The 15,914-nt window shown below is 40.1% G+C and overlaps 1 long non-coding RNA gene across 1 annotated transcript; it reads left to right on the top strand.

Moving 5' to 3' along the window:
- Window positions 1-857: 857 nt before the first annotated feature.
- On the top strand, window positions 858-13,911 carry LOC141013730 (uncharacterized). Its single transcript, XR_012180443.1, has 4 exons — window positions 858-1,013; window positions 2,703-2,781; window positions 9,979-10,013; window positions 13,493-13,911. It is a non-coding gene; the product is annotated as an uncharacterized lncRNA (long non-coding RNA).
- Window positions 13,912-15,914: the final 2,003 nt, after the last annotated feature.

Here is a 15,914-nt window from a genome sequence, read left to right as displayed (position 1 = left end):
AACATTTTTTTGTTACTAGTAACAGTAATTGAGATGAAATTTAGGTGTGCTTGAGCACCCTATTTTTATTCAGATTTTTATTTGAGATACATATGTCCCCTTTAGGTAACTGTGTTTGTGTCACCACAAATGAGCACATTTCCCTGAAATGGCATGTCTTCATTTGTCAGCCTCCTCGCTTAACAGTTAATTAACAGCTTAATTTTTGGTAACTCTAAAGCACTCTAACACTAACACTCTTACTCTTCTCAGTATATATCGCAGTAACATAACAAGTTACTTTTTAATGGCAGTAATCTTGTAACATAATGAGTTAAAACATTTAAAAGTAATGTTACCCAACACTGCTCCCCCCCACACACACACTCCTTGCTTTCCTTTCTCTGTTCAATATCTAGTCCCTTCTTCTCATTTTCTCCTCTTCTCTTCCTGTCTTTCATCCTCTATTTCTCTGCACCCTCCCTTCCTTTCTTCACATCCCTTTTGTTTCTCAGCTTCTGTCTCCTTTTACTTCTCCTCCTCCTCCACTCCTAACTTGACTCCCCTCTCTCATTCCCTCCTCTTCCCTGTTTACCCCTCTGTCTCTCCTGTCCATTCATCTTTCCCAGACAGACTCAACAGGTCACTGGTTGAGACTTCTTGGTTCCTCTGACATCAGTCATGTTTAGTGGGGGCATTCCCTAGCGGAGAGCCCGCCTTCAGTAACCATACAAGGTAACAGTGGAACGCATGGCTTGGCAGTTCATCTGCCTTATAAGAGAAACACACACAGAGAGCAGAGAGTGTCCCACACTGATGAACAATCATTTTTTAGTCTGGTTTGTATCTAGTGAACTGTGAAAATAATGAAGGTGTTCAAGAAAGTTTTAATTTTTTTAATTTTTGAAAGATGCCAGTGGGCAAACCTGCTCTCAAGAAGGAGATGACCAGCAGTGGAGACCTCACAATCCAGCAGCTGCAGATGACAGCTCCCAGCAGTACCTCAGCTGACCTGAAGTGGAGGACTCAATAAGGTATGATCACGTTACTAGTGCTTTTGGACATTTTAATCATTCTACCAAAAATCATGTACACATTACCTTATAATGTATCATGCTTGAAGTAAGTAAGGGCTTTGACAATCCATTAAAAAAAGAGAAAAGTCTGCACAGCATTTCAACACCCAGAAATCACATGTTGATTTCCACTGGAGGCTCTCTACATTGTGTGATTTTGACCTGTCCTTGATGAAAGTTAACAATTATGAAACAGTGAAATCTTGTGGTGTTCCCATAACTCACTGTCAGATACTCCACTGACGGCTAAATTGGAGGTTTGGACATTGTCAGTAAATTAGGACAAACTCTCACAATTTGACCTCTGTACACGACAGCCACTTGCAATACAGCATGAAATGATGGAGAGATGTTTTGGTCAGTACCAACATTGTAAGTGCCTATAGACATATGTTATAACAACACCAGAGTATATCTATTTATGCTTCATGCCATTTTTTTGGGGAAAGGTTGTTTACTCTGCATTTTCAAATAGATGGAGTAAGGTAATGACTTGTCTCAGCTTGTTTATTTTAACATTCATTACACAAGTTGACATGCCTCAAAACTTATATCCTATAGTCTGACAAATACAACCAGTTTTTTTTACTAAACCCATCTGGCACAGTGTATCATGCAGTGCACATGTAAGATTGTTATTTTCACACAGTGTGCATGGGGCCTTGAGATAAATGACTTAACTCAAGCAAGTTTAATTTTTTTGTAGACCATAGTAGATTGAGATCAAGTCAAAAGAAATGTGGAGGGTCAGAAAATAAAAAATCTACAACATTATGGTATACTTTGATAAAATGTTCAGTGGTCGTGAAGAGTGTTACTGACTCAAATAATCTGCCACAGTGCTTGTTTATAACACACTACTCCGAATCCAAAACAGTTGGAATTCTGTGTAAGATGTAAATAAAACATAATGTGATCAAATACTAACAGCTGACACGTACACAATCTGATCCAAAACAATGACAATATATTTAATGTTTAATCTTATCAACTTCACTCATTTTTGTAAATCTATGCTTATTGTGAATTTGATGGCAGCAACAAGTTTAAAAAATGTTTGGCCAGAGGTAACTTAAGACTGTTGTAGAATGCTCCAAAAACATTGAACATTCCACGGGTAAACTGATTCATTGGTAACAGGTGATAGTATCATGGTTGGGTATGAAAGAGGCATACTTTAAAGGCTCAGTCGTTGACAAACAAGGATGGGGCGAGGTTCACCACTTTGTGAACTACATGATGACAAAAAATTTAAAAAATAAGACTTTATAAACCTGTTTGTTGGTAGACACAGTTTGTTTGCAAATGACTGTGTTCTGTTTTAATTTATATTTTACACGTTGTGCCAACTTTTTGGAACCTGGGTTTTAACAGGATTGTAACTGTGCAGGAATCTGGTTCACTCTTTTAAGAGTCACATCAAAATGCAATTTTCATTTATTCTTACTGAACCAGTCTGGAATGGACTTGTTTTCTGGCCACCGATTTAGAGTTTCCAAATTCACCTCACTTGGAAGGAGGAGGATCCTTAGGGAGAGTGGGGTGCAATGTTCTCCTTAAATGGTAAAAAACAGAGGAACAATCTGATGGGAAACCTTACTGAAGTATGGCTGACATCACTTTCACACAGCATCTTATCTCACACAGTAGGCCAGCATCAATGACTGTGGCAGCAGTGAAGGTTAACCCAAGAAGAGAATCAAGAGGTGTGGAAGAAACAGACAAGGTAGGAAGAACACACATACAGACACACATTTGTCTTTCTATACTTGTGAGGACCCGTGTCGCACAGTGCATTCCCTAACTGCTAACCCTAAGCTTAACCATCACAACTAAATGCCTAACCCCAAACCTTACCTTACCATAACCATAATAACACTGAACCTGACCCTTTTAACCAAGTCTTAACCTTCAAACTGTGCTTTAAATTGGTCCCCACAAAGATAGAAATACAAGCCCCAAAACATTGTTATTCAAATAGGACTATACAATGGTTAGAGCAAGAATGCTTTTTTGTGTGTGTGTGTGCTGACTTATAGTGGAAACTTTTGGACATGAGAAAGTGTATGGAGGGAGGAGAGGAGGAAATGCTGTATTTATTTGTTGAGCAGTCAAAAGTCTTAAGGGCACTGGGTTAGGGGGACTTTCACATAACCCCTTACACACACACACACACACACACACACACACACACACACACACACACACACACACACACACACACTTACACTAGTTCCCCTCTGGGACCAAGAGACCATGATTCCCAGGGTCAATTTCACAGAGGGAGGAGGGAAAGGGGGTAGATAGAGGAGGAGAGGCATATGGAAGGTAAGAGAAGTGGAAGAAGAAGAATGTAGGAAAAGAGAACAGAGAGGACTTACCTCCTCTAAAAACCAATCCACACAAAGTGTTTTAGGTTTTCATCATTTGGCTGTTTTGTGGAACAGATAATCTTCCATTTTACCAAACTATTGCAGTGCCCTTTCAAAACATCATGTTCAAAAATATAACATATGATGCACTGTTATTCATTAAACTTTTCTTCTTTATAATAGAACTAAATCTCCACCTTGAACAGACATTCTCTTATCTGGAATGACTGATAATGGTGCCCAGTGTCACTATGAGCTTTCTGATTTCACTCTAGGCAGAACTGACACTTCAGCTTAATCTGAAATTCACTTGAGACATCATCTGCGGTTCAACTGATATTTCACCTGATTTCAGCTCTTACTCTTCTGCTATTTTCCAATACATTTACATTTCCAGGAAACTTACAATTGTATTCTGCTGAACTTGTTTTATGTTTAATTTCCCTTCAGCAGGCCACTAAACCTAAGTGAGATGGTGAATCTTAAATTTCCAACTAAGTTCTGCCCAACTTCTGCAGGTTAGTTGACTGAAGTACATTTTTTAACCATTTCAAATGTTTCTTGGTTATTGCCACCAACTTACCATACAATTTGTTGCATATAATACATTCATTTTCCCTGTTGTGAGAAAATCAACTTGCAGAAAGTTAAAACTTGTTTTGAGTTAGGTAGTCCATCACAGTGAAGATCACAAATGCTCTAGTGGATTTATGTTGTCAGCCACATAATGCAAAGGTGTACTACCTTACTGACCTTAGTGCTCTGTCAGCCAATGTAGGACCTAATGCAAAAAGCTCTTCAAGAGCAGTATGGCCACTTTTTCTTTTTCTTAGATATTTCTTACCATAAGACCCTTCAGGGCTTCAACCTGCAGGTTGTGGACTTTTGCCCGAGACTGATTACACTACTCCAAGGTTCCTTTTGCATACAGCCCCAAATTCTTTCAATACCCTCTAAAACCCTCATAACAACCCTTATGTTCTTTACTGCACCACCAACAAGCTCCCGTTGCTCTGATCAGGCTGTGACTCAGTGCTCAGTTAAGTATTACCATTTTTGGTAACTGATTTGAAGACCCACTTTACGGTGACTTTTATGTGTTGTACTTGGCCAGTTTGTGTTTAGATCTTCTTTCTATACTCTGACATTGTGTTTAGTTGCTCAATCACCATAGTAGTAATCTGACTCTGTTTAACTTAAAAAATATTAATTTCATATTAGACAGGTCTCTCTCTCTCTCTCTCTCTCTCTCTCTCTCTCTGTCTGTGTGTAAGTCCTAGAGAGACATTTAGTGTGACAGACAGTAAAATAGACTCAAGGCTTCCTGTGTGTGATTTACAGCGCCAAGGGGAAGGAGAAAGAAATCCATATTAGGCAATGTTCGGCTCAACAGGAGAGAGATGGCTTGGACTGTTAACAATCCTGTCTAAACACACTTGCATGTGTAGCTGTACAGACACATTTCCCCTCAGAGCTGGTAGCCTGCTGTAAAACTGTGACTATGAAGTGTTCAAATGTTTGGTTTAAGGAGGAATTATTATTTAGTCAGTTAAATTCAATAGGCTTTATTGGAATGGAATTTTATACGTGTTCCGTAAGGACAATTAGAATTATGAAAAGATAAGGATGGAAATTAACAAAAAGTAGTAGTCATCAGTCAGTATGTGGCTCTGCTGACTCCCATTTTCATCATCTGCTGTAGATTTTGTATGTATACTGTGCATACCTTTAATTGTAAATGAAAGACCTTTGAAGCTGGAACTGGACTGAAGGAAAGCTGCAGATAGCAGAACTTGTTTACGGTTTAATAGCAGACAGGATGAGCAGAATTATTACTAACCTGACCACCTTGGGATCTAGTTTTGATTGTTCTAGAGTACTGTACAATAACATAAAGGGCATTTCATTTATGGTGACATGCATCCAAAACTTAAAACTATAGCTGTTTGTCTTCTTGTACTGTACTGTTGTTGTACTTTTGAAGGTGTCTCTCAGGTTATGTATTGTATGGACCAAAAAATATGGAATGCCTTTCAATCCAGAGCAATGCAGCAATAACAACTACGGTTTGATATATAATGTCAAAATGGAACAAAAAAAACCAGCGCTATGACTAAAACAGATAATGGAAAGCGTGTGTGTGTGTGTGTGTGTGTGTGTGTGGCATAACCTTTGTTGCTTCTCAAGCACAGCATTGACACACAGTCAGGCTGCTGTAGGGCCTGTTAGCACACAGTACAACAGACAATGTCTGGAAATTCTGTATAGCTTTGGTAGATACTCAGATCAATTAGTTGCGTTTTATAAGGATCTCTACACTAGGACGAAACCTGAGAAATCAGCAAGCCTATAGAATGATGATTTTTTATTAGAGGTACAGGGTTCAAATGTTCCCAGTATTCACATTTCATAACATTATTCTGCAGATGACACTGGTGATGACATTCAAATGACATGACATCAGTGTCATTTATCCTATCATTCCTTAGATTAGTATCGTCTCATATTCTTCTTTCCCATTTCAAAATCCAGTGACTATAAAATGTATCTTGTCTGGGCCTAAAATTAAATTTTATACGGTCCTGCTACCACCTTAAAAGAATCCCTCGCTATCCAGGCAACATATGGGAATTTAAAATAGTCATATTTCTGTTTTACCTGAGGTAACTTTATATTCTGTGATACCATTATACTTTTTCATTATCTCTACCAAAGAAAGGAACAATCAATTTTACCAGCAGCTGCTAGATATTTCAGGCCTCTTACAGCAGCTCGCCAGCTGACATGATAAATCCCTGATTTGTTCCAGTGTCGCAGTCAGCTCTGGATGCCCTGACTGAGTCTGTCTCTCTGGTTAGCAGCAGAAAGAGATTTTAAGTTTACCCCCTTGAGAGATCCAAAATCGGAACAGATTGGCAAATGATAGAAAGTGATTGTTCTATGGGAAAACAGTAGGTGCAAGTAGGCCTACTGGCTCATCTTAGTCTAGTTTGAAGAGTATGAATGGATTTCTATGAATACTGTATCTCCGGTCAGGCTGTCGAACTCCAGGTCTGTCTTTGCAGATAGGGATACATTTTATCAAACTTAAAGTGTAACCCATAATTTTGATAAATATGTAAAAGAGTGACCTGAGCCTCAGTCTGTAAGAGGAGACACAATGAAGGCAGAGAGTGACAGTCTTTGTGATTTGCTGTAATTACCAAAATGTTTCTTGTAGAATTGTTTTAGATTTCCATTTTTAATCTGCCCAGCAAGGAATATGCAAAGGAAAATGATTTAAATGGGATGAGAGAATCGATCTGGAAACATGCTGTAGCTGGACAAGCTGCATAGAGGTGCTAGACATCTGAATTAGCTTTAGAAGTGTTGGTGGATGTGCTTTTTGGCCCATGGACCAATCTTGACTTCAGCTCATTTCTTAAAACACAAACATCTCATATAAGCTCCCAGACAGAAAGAAAATAAGCACATTTCCCAAAATGTTCAACTAACTAAGTATACAGACTGGATGCTGGTTAAATCTTTATCGTGCCTTGGTTTCGACACACTTTTTATTCTATATGATTTCTATAACGATTTTGTTTAAACCAGTGTTTAATATACAGCTGTTAAGTTGTATAATCATCAAAATTACAACAAGCCTGATGATGAAAATCATGATGATTGTACTGGCAAGAAATGGGCGTCCTGCCTGTGGTGTGAAACTAAGAAACAGGATGGAGTCCCATGGAGTAGTGATTCCTAGTGTAGTCTTCACCCAGCTCACATGCACATGCACACAAGCATGCACACACAGAGAGAAAGAGAAACAGCATGTCTTTCTTCTTAATATGGACTTGTTGAGCCCAAAGCAGGACTGAGTTAAGTAGAGGCCTTGTCTCCCTCTGCTGCCTTTTAAGTGAGTCTCTTCCCACTGTGACTAGAAAAGGGAATGCATGTAGCTTGCTTTATGGAGGAGGTAGGGTTGGGGGGTGGATGGGGTGTTTATCCAAAGCTGCAATCCCATTTTCCATGATTCCCAAAATAAAAGGCTGGCTCAAGCCTTATATGGGCAGACTGGGAGTTTCCAGCCAAGTAGAATCAGAGCATGTCTGGAAAACACCCAGCTTCTCTTTCCTTCCCTCTGTCTATATATGTCTCTCTATGTCTTCTTACTATCGTTGATCTATCAAGAATGTCAGTGATATAAATAATATAAATAAGTAACTGTTTGAGTGTCAGTTCTGCTGCCCAGAGAACATTAAGTCCATGAGAAAATTGTAATCATTGTTCACATATCATAGTTCATATATTCATATATGTGTGTGTATATATATGTGTATATATATATATATATATATATATATATATATATATATACCAAATACCTCCTAACCTACCTAACCCAATGCCATTGTAGTCATGTTTGTTTATTTAATTAATTAATTAATTAATTAATTACACAGAGAACAACTTTGGATTATTGTAATCAAGCTAACATTACCAACCTCGGACGGGGGCTCTTGGGTTTAGGATGCCCACTTTCGCATCTGTAGGTCATGGCTGCCATGTCAACGTCCCATCAACGTGATTGGTAGCCTCTCTCAATAAATCTGAGATCCTGTTCTTAGCGTTATGAACAATAATCATGTTGCAGACTTAAGCTTATTGTTCTTCCATCCTCCAGAAAGTCTTTTATTAAAAGTTTTATGGCAATTGGCAACAAATGATGTGACATAATCACACCCACTTCATTTTCATATGACAAATGGAAATAAATAGAGCTGGGAAATAAATGTGTCATCATGAAATAAACGTCTTCAGTCCCCCTATTTATATTTACATTTATTTATAAATGTATTGCCCGATTTATTTATTTCAGGGGTTATTTCATAGGCATATTTATTTATTTATTTCATATTATTTATGTATGTATGTATGTATTCATTTAATATTGAATTAAATTACATTCCATACTGCCACTGTTATAGTTGGTATACAGCAAATTTCTTCTTTTCTTTCTTCAACTTCTTTTTTTACATAGCAGTCAATTATTACATCCTTGATTTTAAAGATTTAGTTTGAGTAGGATTGATTATGCAAGAGTTATCTTGAACAGGCACATCTGCGATAATTTGACTCTCTGGAGTACTTATGTGCATTTGTAGATGGGATTGGTCAGCGCACTCCAGACAAGGCACTGGGACCGAACACAAACTCTGACTCATGGAGCCCAGTGTGAAGATGCAGAATAACAAAGCTGGGTTTCAGTTTGGTTGCTGGCATCAAGCGGCAGCATGCTACGGCTAGCAGCAGTTACTGGATAGCTGACTTTAGCAAGTAGTTTAAACTCTACCTACTTAAAGCTGGGGTTGTAGAAACGAGCAGAAGCAAGCTGAATTTTGAAAGTATCCAACTGAAAAAAATTCCACCTCTTTACTTCAGAGCCACGCCTCCAAAACACAGGAACATACACTGACTGACTACACACTGTGACAGGATGCCTGGGACTGTGTGCTCTATGCTAATGTAAGCCGCTAAAGGAGTGTGTTGCTGCTCTGGGACTCTGTGCTTTGTGATAGTAGGGTAGCAGCAGAACAACAGCCTATCACTGGTGAATCTGCTCATTCATTCTTTGGGTCAGGGGTGACTCAGTGCTTAATGCCACTGAATTATCAAGTTGCTGACGAGCAGGCTCAGTGGCTGTGTACTGTCAGTGCAGCACATTGTTGTCATTGCTAACTGTGTCCAGCTACCTCATGTCTCATGTAAGAAAGCACCTAATAAAATCAAAATGATCACTTGCACTTTCTCTGCCATTTATATGCTACTAGCTTTTTTCTTTCTTTTCTTTTCCTTTTTCTTTTGTCAGAACATTTGATTGATTGACTGCTGTTGGGTTGTTAATAGATTTTCTACAAATATAAGAGAAAATCCTTCTAGAATATTTTACCAACCTTAGCTTTAATCATACTTATACCCTGTCATTGAACAGGCCATATCTTACAACATAATGACATCTTAAAGACACGTCTAAATTAGTCCAGGAAAATTATTCTTGATACTGTTCCTAAAGCTTTCTAATAAGTTAGTAGAGCACCAATCCCAATTTCCCAATTTTCAAAGATGTGAAAATTAAAGGCAATTGTTCTAAATGCTGTATTGTAGGCAACTGGACTTGACTTAACCGGCCTTCATGTGGGTTGCTAGGGCTATATAAATGCAATTGATGCATTAGATAAATATACTGTAGGCATAGTTTGCTTTGCGAAACCAGCTAAAGTTAGGAGCCATCCCTTAGTCCTGTTGTTTAGGCTTCTGGCTCACTAGCTAGTCATGATTTATGATAGATGGTCATTGCAGTTGAGGCAGCGAGGAACACTTTTCTTTAGAACTGTCCTGACCTGTCGTTTTGTCTTGTTATAACTACATACGTAATACAATGACCTCCTATAATCAAACATATATATAATAAAGGACAAGTGGACAGTGGTCAAGTAGAGCAACAGAAACTGTGTATGTGTGTGTGCACTGTCTCTTTTTCATAAAGTATTTGTGTTGTATTTCAGAATTTCAGATGTTGGAAGGAGCATGAAGTAGAGAGGTGAGTATCATACACATATTTACAACTCTATTTGTAAGTGTGTGTGTGTGCCTAAGAGGGAGCAGCAGGACAGGAAGTTGATATTATGTAGGTCTACTGGGGTTTTAAGTAATTTCCTGTTTATCGTTACACAAGGAATGTTTATACCATGTTCTTCATATCTCTCTCTCTCTCTCTCTCTCTCTCTCACTCACACACACACACACACACACACACAAACACACACTTCTAAGGTATTAGTATTAGTAATATTAGTATAAGTATTTATGTAAATATAGACATTGTGGTATCATGACATGTCTTTTTTTATCAGGTGAAGCTGGCAATGTTTTGTGTCTGATTAGTCAATGTGAAAGTTTTATTCAGCTTTCATGAATTTGTTTGTTGTTTCATGTTTGTAGAATATGCTCCTGTCATCATCATAAGGCATCTGATGCTAGCTTGAACTCCGAGCTTACTTCATAATGATTCACGTCAGAAAGGCTTCTGTGGTTTTGGTTTTGTGTGATGTTTCGATTTCAACTATGAAGACTGTTTATATGATATACATATTACAAATCAGAGTGGAAATCTATGCAGCAGATGTAATAAAAATGGTGTCCAAACTGACATTTTTTTTCTTCAGTCGACTTCCTGGTCCATCCCTGCGGCCCATGGTGCAGTGCTGCATCTCTGGTCAGTTGGTAGTCTGAGATGAAGCACTGTAGCTCGGGACGAAGGACAGAATTTCCAGTCTGAACCAGGTAGCAGCATCCAGTGGGGGAGAATGATATGAAACAAAGGGTCATGGGGCAGAAGGAGACTGCACTTACAGACACCTACAGAGGATCAGTCAGCCAAGATTTTAGATGAGAAAGTTTTCCATTCATAGGACAGTTGTTTCTCTTGTCATCATTTTTTTTTCAGAAAATGCTATGGTGGAGCAGTGGTTAGGATTGCAGCCTCACAGCAGGAGGGTTCTGGGTTGCTGGGGCCTTTCTGTGTCAGTTTGCATGTTGCAACCCATCTGTGGGTTTCCTCATGGTGCCCTGGCTTCATCCACCAGATCCAAAGTCCAGGTTATGTTAATTGCCTGTGAATGGTTCTCTGTCTCTATGTGTCAGCCTTGTATTGAACTGGCAACCTGTTCAGTATCTGCCCTGCCTCTCCGCCAATATCAGCTGGGATAAACTCATGTCCCCTGCAACCCTTCAAAATATAAGCTAGTATAGATCATGGATGGAACTTCTCATTCATTTATATTAAATGATTACTGTCAAATATTTACATACAAATTTAGATAAATTAAGTTTACCACCTGTAATCAATAATAAAAGCCCATGTGCCTTATTCCATGATTTATGTGTTTGGATTGGCATCACCAGATGAATCAGAGAAAAATAGAGAAATTAAATTTTTTAAGGGTTCTAATGTGGGAAATATGTGGAATGGGCAGTATGAAAACCACAGCTAAACCTCTGCATGTCAGGAATGGGAGCTATTGATGTTGATGTGATGATGGGCAGATTACATCATTCTTATCCTCTCCCCTAGGGTCCAGTTTTCCCAGGAATCCCTTGACCTATCAGAAAAGGGGGATTCCTGGAAATACTGTTCTTGGGGGCGGGGCCTATCAGCAATTCCATGCACAATATTATACCAAAAGTATATGTGGTTGTGCAATGATGTTCTAGGTTATCATGAATACTTATTCATGGACTGGATTAAGAGGTTGAAAACAATAGAAACAAATCATTATTGTCTCAGTCCAGTTCAAAGCCACATGTCATTTAACCAGAGGGTTTAAATCAGTTCCCTTCCTCCGTCCTCGCTGCTGAGGGGCACGATATAAATATTCTGTGTAAAATATATGATTACTGCTCATTGTTGAATAAACATTCAAATAAACATTTGTATGTATTGTCAGTTATTGTATATGAACAAGGGCTCAATTTCCACTGGGGACAGGGGGGACATGTCCCCCCCACTTTTCAAAATCATGTTTTTGTCCCCCCCACTTTTTACAGTTTGAAAACTAACAGTAGGCACAGGCTGTAATTGCAAAACAACAAGAATCCCTGCGCGTACTGACCGCGCGTACTGACCGGAAGCAGCGCACTGATCACACAAGGGAGAGAGGAGGTGAAAAGAGACAACAACACTGTAACCTGTTGTATACTGGCCTCAGGCTGTACGATTGCTAAAACGCCGACGACCAGTGAGTAATGAGTTTGAAAGTAGCCTCTAACTTCATGAACGCAGCTCAAACCAACCCGGTGCCTCAGCACGGTGACCAAGCTTTGATAAATAACACAGGATCCGCGCATCCTCATGCATTTCAGCCGGGTCGCTACCGGAGCTAAATTAAAAAAAAAGAAAAAAAAAAGCGCTCGTCGCGGTGGAGCTGAGAACAGCGGAGTTTCCTCTACTACAGCGGAACAGCTGACATGTGGTCAAGACGTACAGACCTGTCACAGTCTCACGGTGCATTTCATAATTATAAACTTCAACCTCAGAGCTCTCTGTCCTCAGACTGTCCTCACCTGTCCTGAACATCACACAGGGACAACATGGAGCCATGGAGCTGTTTGTGTGATTGGTTACTGAGTTGTGTGATTGGTTACCTTGTGTGATTGGTTACTGAGTTGTGTGATTGGTTACTGAGTTGTGTGATTGGTTACTGAGTTGAGTTGATTTGTGTCTGACTGACTGTCAGTCTGTGACCGACACTGTCTATGGTGCGGAAAGCTCAAGCAGGTTGATGTCTGTCTGAGTCAGTAGCTACCATGTCTTTGTTACAACATAAACATTAAATTGACACAGACAGTCTACAATTAACATGGTAGCTACATGGCTTAGACATGGCAGCCACAGACTCAGATAGTGACCTGTGTGTGTGTGTGTGTGTGTGTGTGTGTGTGTCAGAGGGGGTGATCTGTGGCATTGTCTTCTGCAGAAATATTTAGTGTGACTGGCATGTTTAAATAATGGAATAAATGCAATGTTTAAATAACTATCACAAGGGCCCATCGAGAATGCTCCGCCCTCTCTGTGCTGAGACCCACGCTCCGCCACTGGCAGTATGGCTAATGACAAAATAGTAGGCTAGGGTTAAATAGAAATGGCATGATTTAAGCTCTATGCAGGCAGAAATTGAGCGCACTATGTGTGCACAAATTTCGCTGTTCCTACTTGTGTCCCCCCCACTTCTGAAACTAAAGTTTCGCCCTTGTATATGAATACTACAGTTCAGGATTAGAGTGGAGTGGAAAACAGGAGTAATTAAATCATTTGTTCAAATAAGAACGCCAATATCAATGTAAAAATATCCCACTACAACAAAAAAATAAATCCCACTTAAGTACAAGAACTGAGGTATTATCAGCAAAATGCACTTTGAGATGAAAGATAAAAAATATGAGACTTTATCGTCATCCATCTTTATACAGAGATGTAACTAGTACATAGAGTAATAAAACTGTGGCTGTGTCCCAATTCAGGTGCTGCATCCTTCGAAGGGCACATTTGAAGGCCAATTACGTCACAACGCCGCGCGAAGGCTGTCCCCATTGGAAGGCTCCTTCAAATGCAGCCCACAAATGCAGCCTGCCCTTCCCTCTTTTTGGAGGACGCACCGCTACTATCCTTCGCGGCCTCCCATATCCCAAGATCCTTTGCGTGCCCGAAACAGAAGAAAGAAATAAGGAAAATGGTGACATCAAGTGGTGTAGCTCATAGACATATATACGTTGGCTGTGTCTCAATTCAGGGGCTGCAGCCTTCAAGGACGCAGCCTTTGCAGCCCACGAAGGCCAGGTCATTCGGAGAGACCTTGAAGGCCTCGTCTACCGTTGTTAAATGGGACGGTCTAGCTGTCGGAGTATTTCCTGGTTGGCCACTAGATGTTCCTGCCCTTACCCTTACGTCACGATTATGAATGAAGAGATGCATTAAAGTCTATTTTGGTTCAAATCTGTCAAACGTGTACATTTATTTGTGTGTGTACAAAAATTAACAACAAAATCTAAATTGAATTATCAACATTACAAAATAAACATTAACCCATTGGTGAATAACAACTATATTTACCATAGCATTACCAGCGTCACGTATTTTAACTGAAAGTTAAAATTTGGAGGTTTTATAGTCCCTTGAAGTTTAACATATCTGGCGTTGGATGTTCAAATGACTAAAAACTGAGTATAAACCCATTACTTAAATTTGAATGTCATGTCTGCACCACTTGATGTCGCCATTTTCTCTTGCTTCCTCTTCTGTTTCGGGACTGAGCAGCAGTGCGCAAAGGATCTTGGAATATGGGAGGCCGCGAAGGATAGTTGCGGTGCGTCCTCCGAAAAGAGAATCAGAATTCCTTTATTTGTCCCGCAAATGGGGAAATTCCTTAGTCACAGCAACCAAAGGACAGTATCACACTTAAACAATAATACAAAGTAAAAAATAAACAATATAATAAGAGATAAGAGATAAGAAATAGAATTAACTCGTATATACATAGTATTTACAATATGAACTTGGTATTTACAATATGACATAGTATTTATAATATGAACAGTGTAAGTATAAACAGTTTGGTATTGTTATTTACAAACAATAAATAATAAATATGGGTATTAAAAATTGTCCAATTAGTGCAAACCAGAAAGTGTGTGGATATGTGTAGAGTTTTGTATTGCACAGTGCACATGTGAGGTCTACTGGGAGCAGTGCTGGTTGTATAGTCTAACAGCAGCAGGAAGGAAGGACCTGCGATACCTCTCCTTCACACACTTGGGGTGTATCAACCTGTCACTGAAGGAGCTGACCAGTGCGGTGATAGTGACCTGCAGGGGGTGGGACTCCTTCACCAGCAGCGATGACAGCTTGTCCATCATCCTGCTCTCTCCCACCACCTGCACTGGGTCAAGAGGGCATCCCAGGATGGAGCTGGCCTTCTTGATAAGTTTATCAAGTCTCTTCCTATCTGCTGCCGAGATGCTGCTGCTCCAGCAGACTACTCCATAGAAAATGGCTGATGCCACCACAGAGTCATAGAAAGTTGTCAGGAGTGCCCCCTGCACCCCAAAGGACCTGAGCTTCCTCAGCAGATGGAGTCTGCTCTGACCTTTCTTGTATGTTGCTGCAGTGTGATCAGTCCAGTCCAGTTTATTGTTCAGGTGAACTCCCAGGTACTTGTAAGACGTCACCATCTCAATGTCCGTTCCCAGGATGTTCACCTGTGTGCAGGGTTGTTTGCGCCTGCGGAAATCCACCACCAGTTCTTTGGTCTTCCCGGCGTTGAGCTGGAGGTGGTTCCACTGGCACCAAGAGGGGAGAGCAGGCTGCATTTGTGGGCTGCATTTGAAGGAGCCTTCCAATTGGGACAGCCTTCACGCGGTGTTGTGACGTAATTGGCCTTCAAATGCGCCCTTCGTGGGCTGCAGCCCCTGAATTGGGACACAGCCATAGACGCCTCATTGAGCGCTGGACCGTACGTCGACGTCGCCGCCATATGGACTCTGGGTAAAACATTGGCAGATGTAAACACTCATAAAAACATTATAAAAATACATCCGGTGGTTTGGTGCCTACCTGTATACTGAACATATAAGGAGTAGTTAACGTTTATAATCATCAGAGAACATTACAGACGTTGTTTTTGGTTCCTATATGTTTCCTGAATATATACGTACGTGTGTGAATGTGTAAATGAGAGACATTAACTTATAGCACTTTGTAGAAGGAGCTTTATAAAGTTCACTCCTTTCACTTGTATTAGTTCACGGGGCAGATCTGCCTTCTCCAATATGGCGGTGACGTCGACGTACGGTCCAGCGCTCAATGAGGCGTCTACGTATATATGTCTATGGTGTAGATCGTCACTTTCGCGGGCCTGGGCGGCAGAAATCGTGACGTAAGGGTAAG

The sequence above is a fragment of the Pagrus major genome, chromosome 18 (genome assembly GCF_040436345.1).
Source record: "Pagrus major chromosome 18, Pma_NU_1.0".
Classification (NCBI taxonomy): domain Eukaryota; kingdom Metazoa; phylum Chordata; class Actinopteri; order Spariformes; family Sparidae; genus Pagrus; species Pagrus major.
The sequence above is the reverse complement of the archived record's forward strand: the minus strand, read 5'-3'. Positions and strand labels throughout refer to the sequence as shown.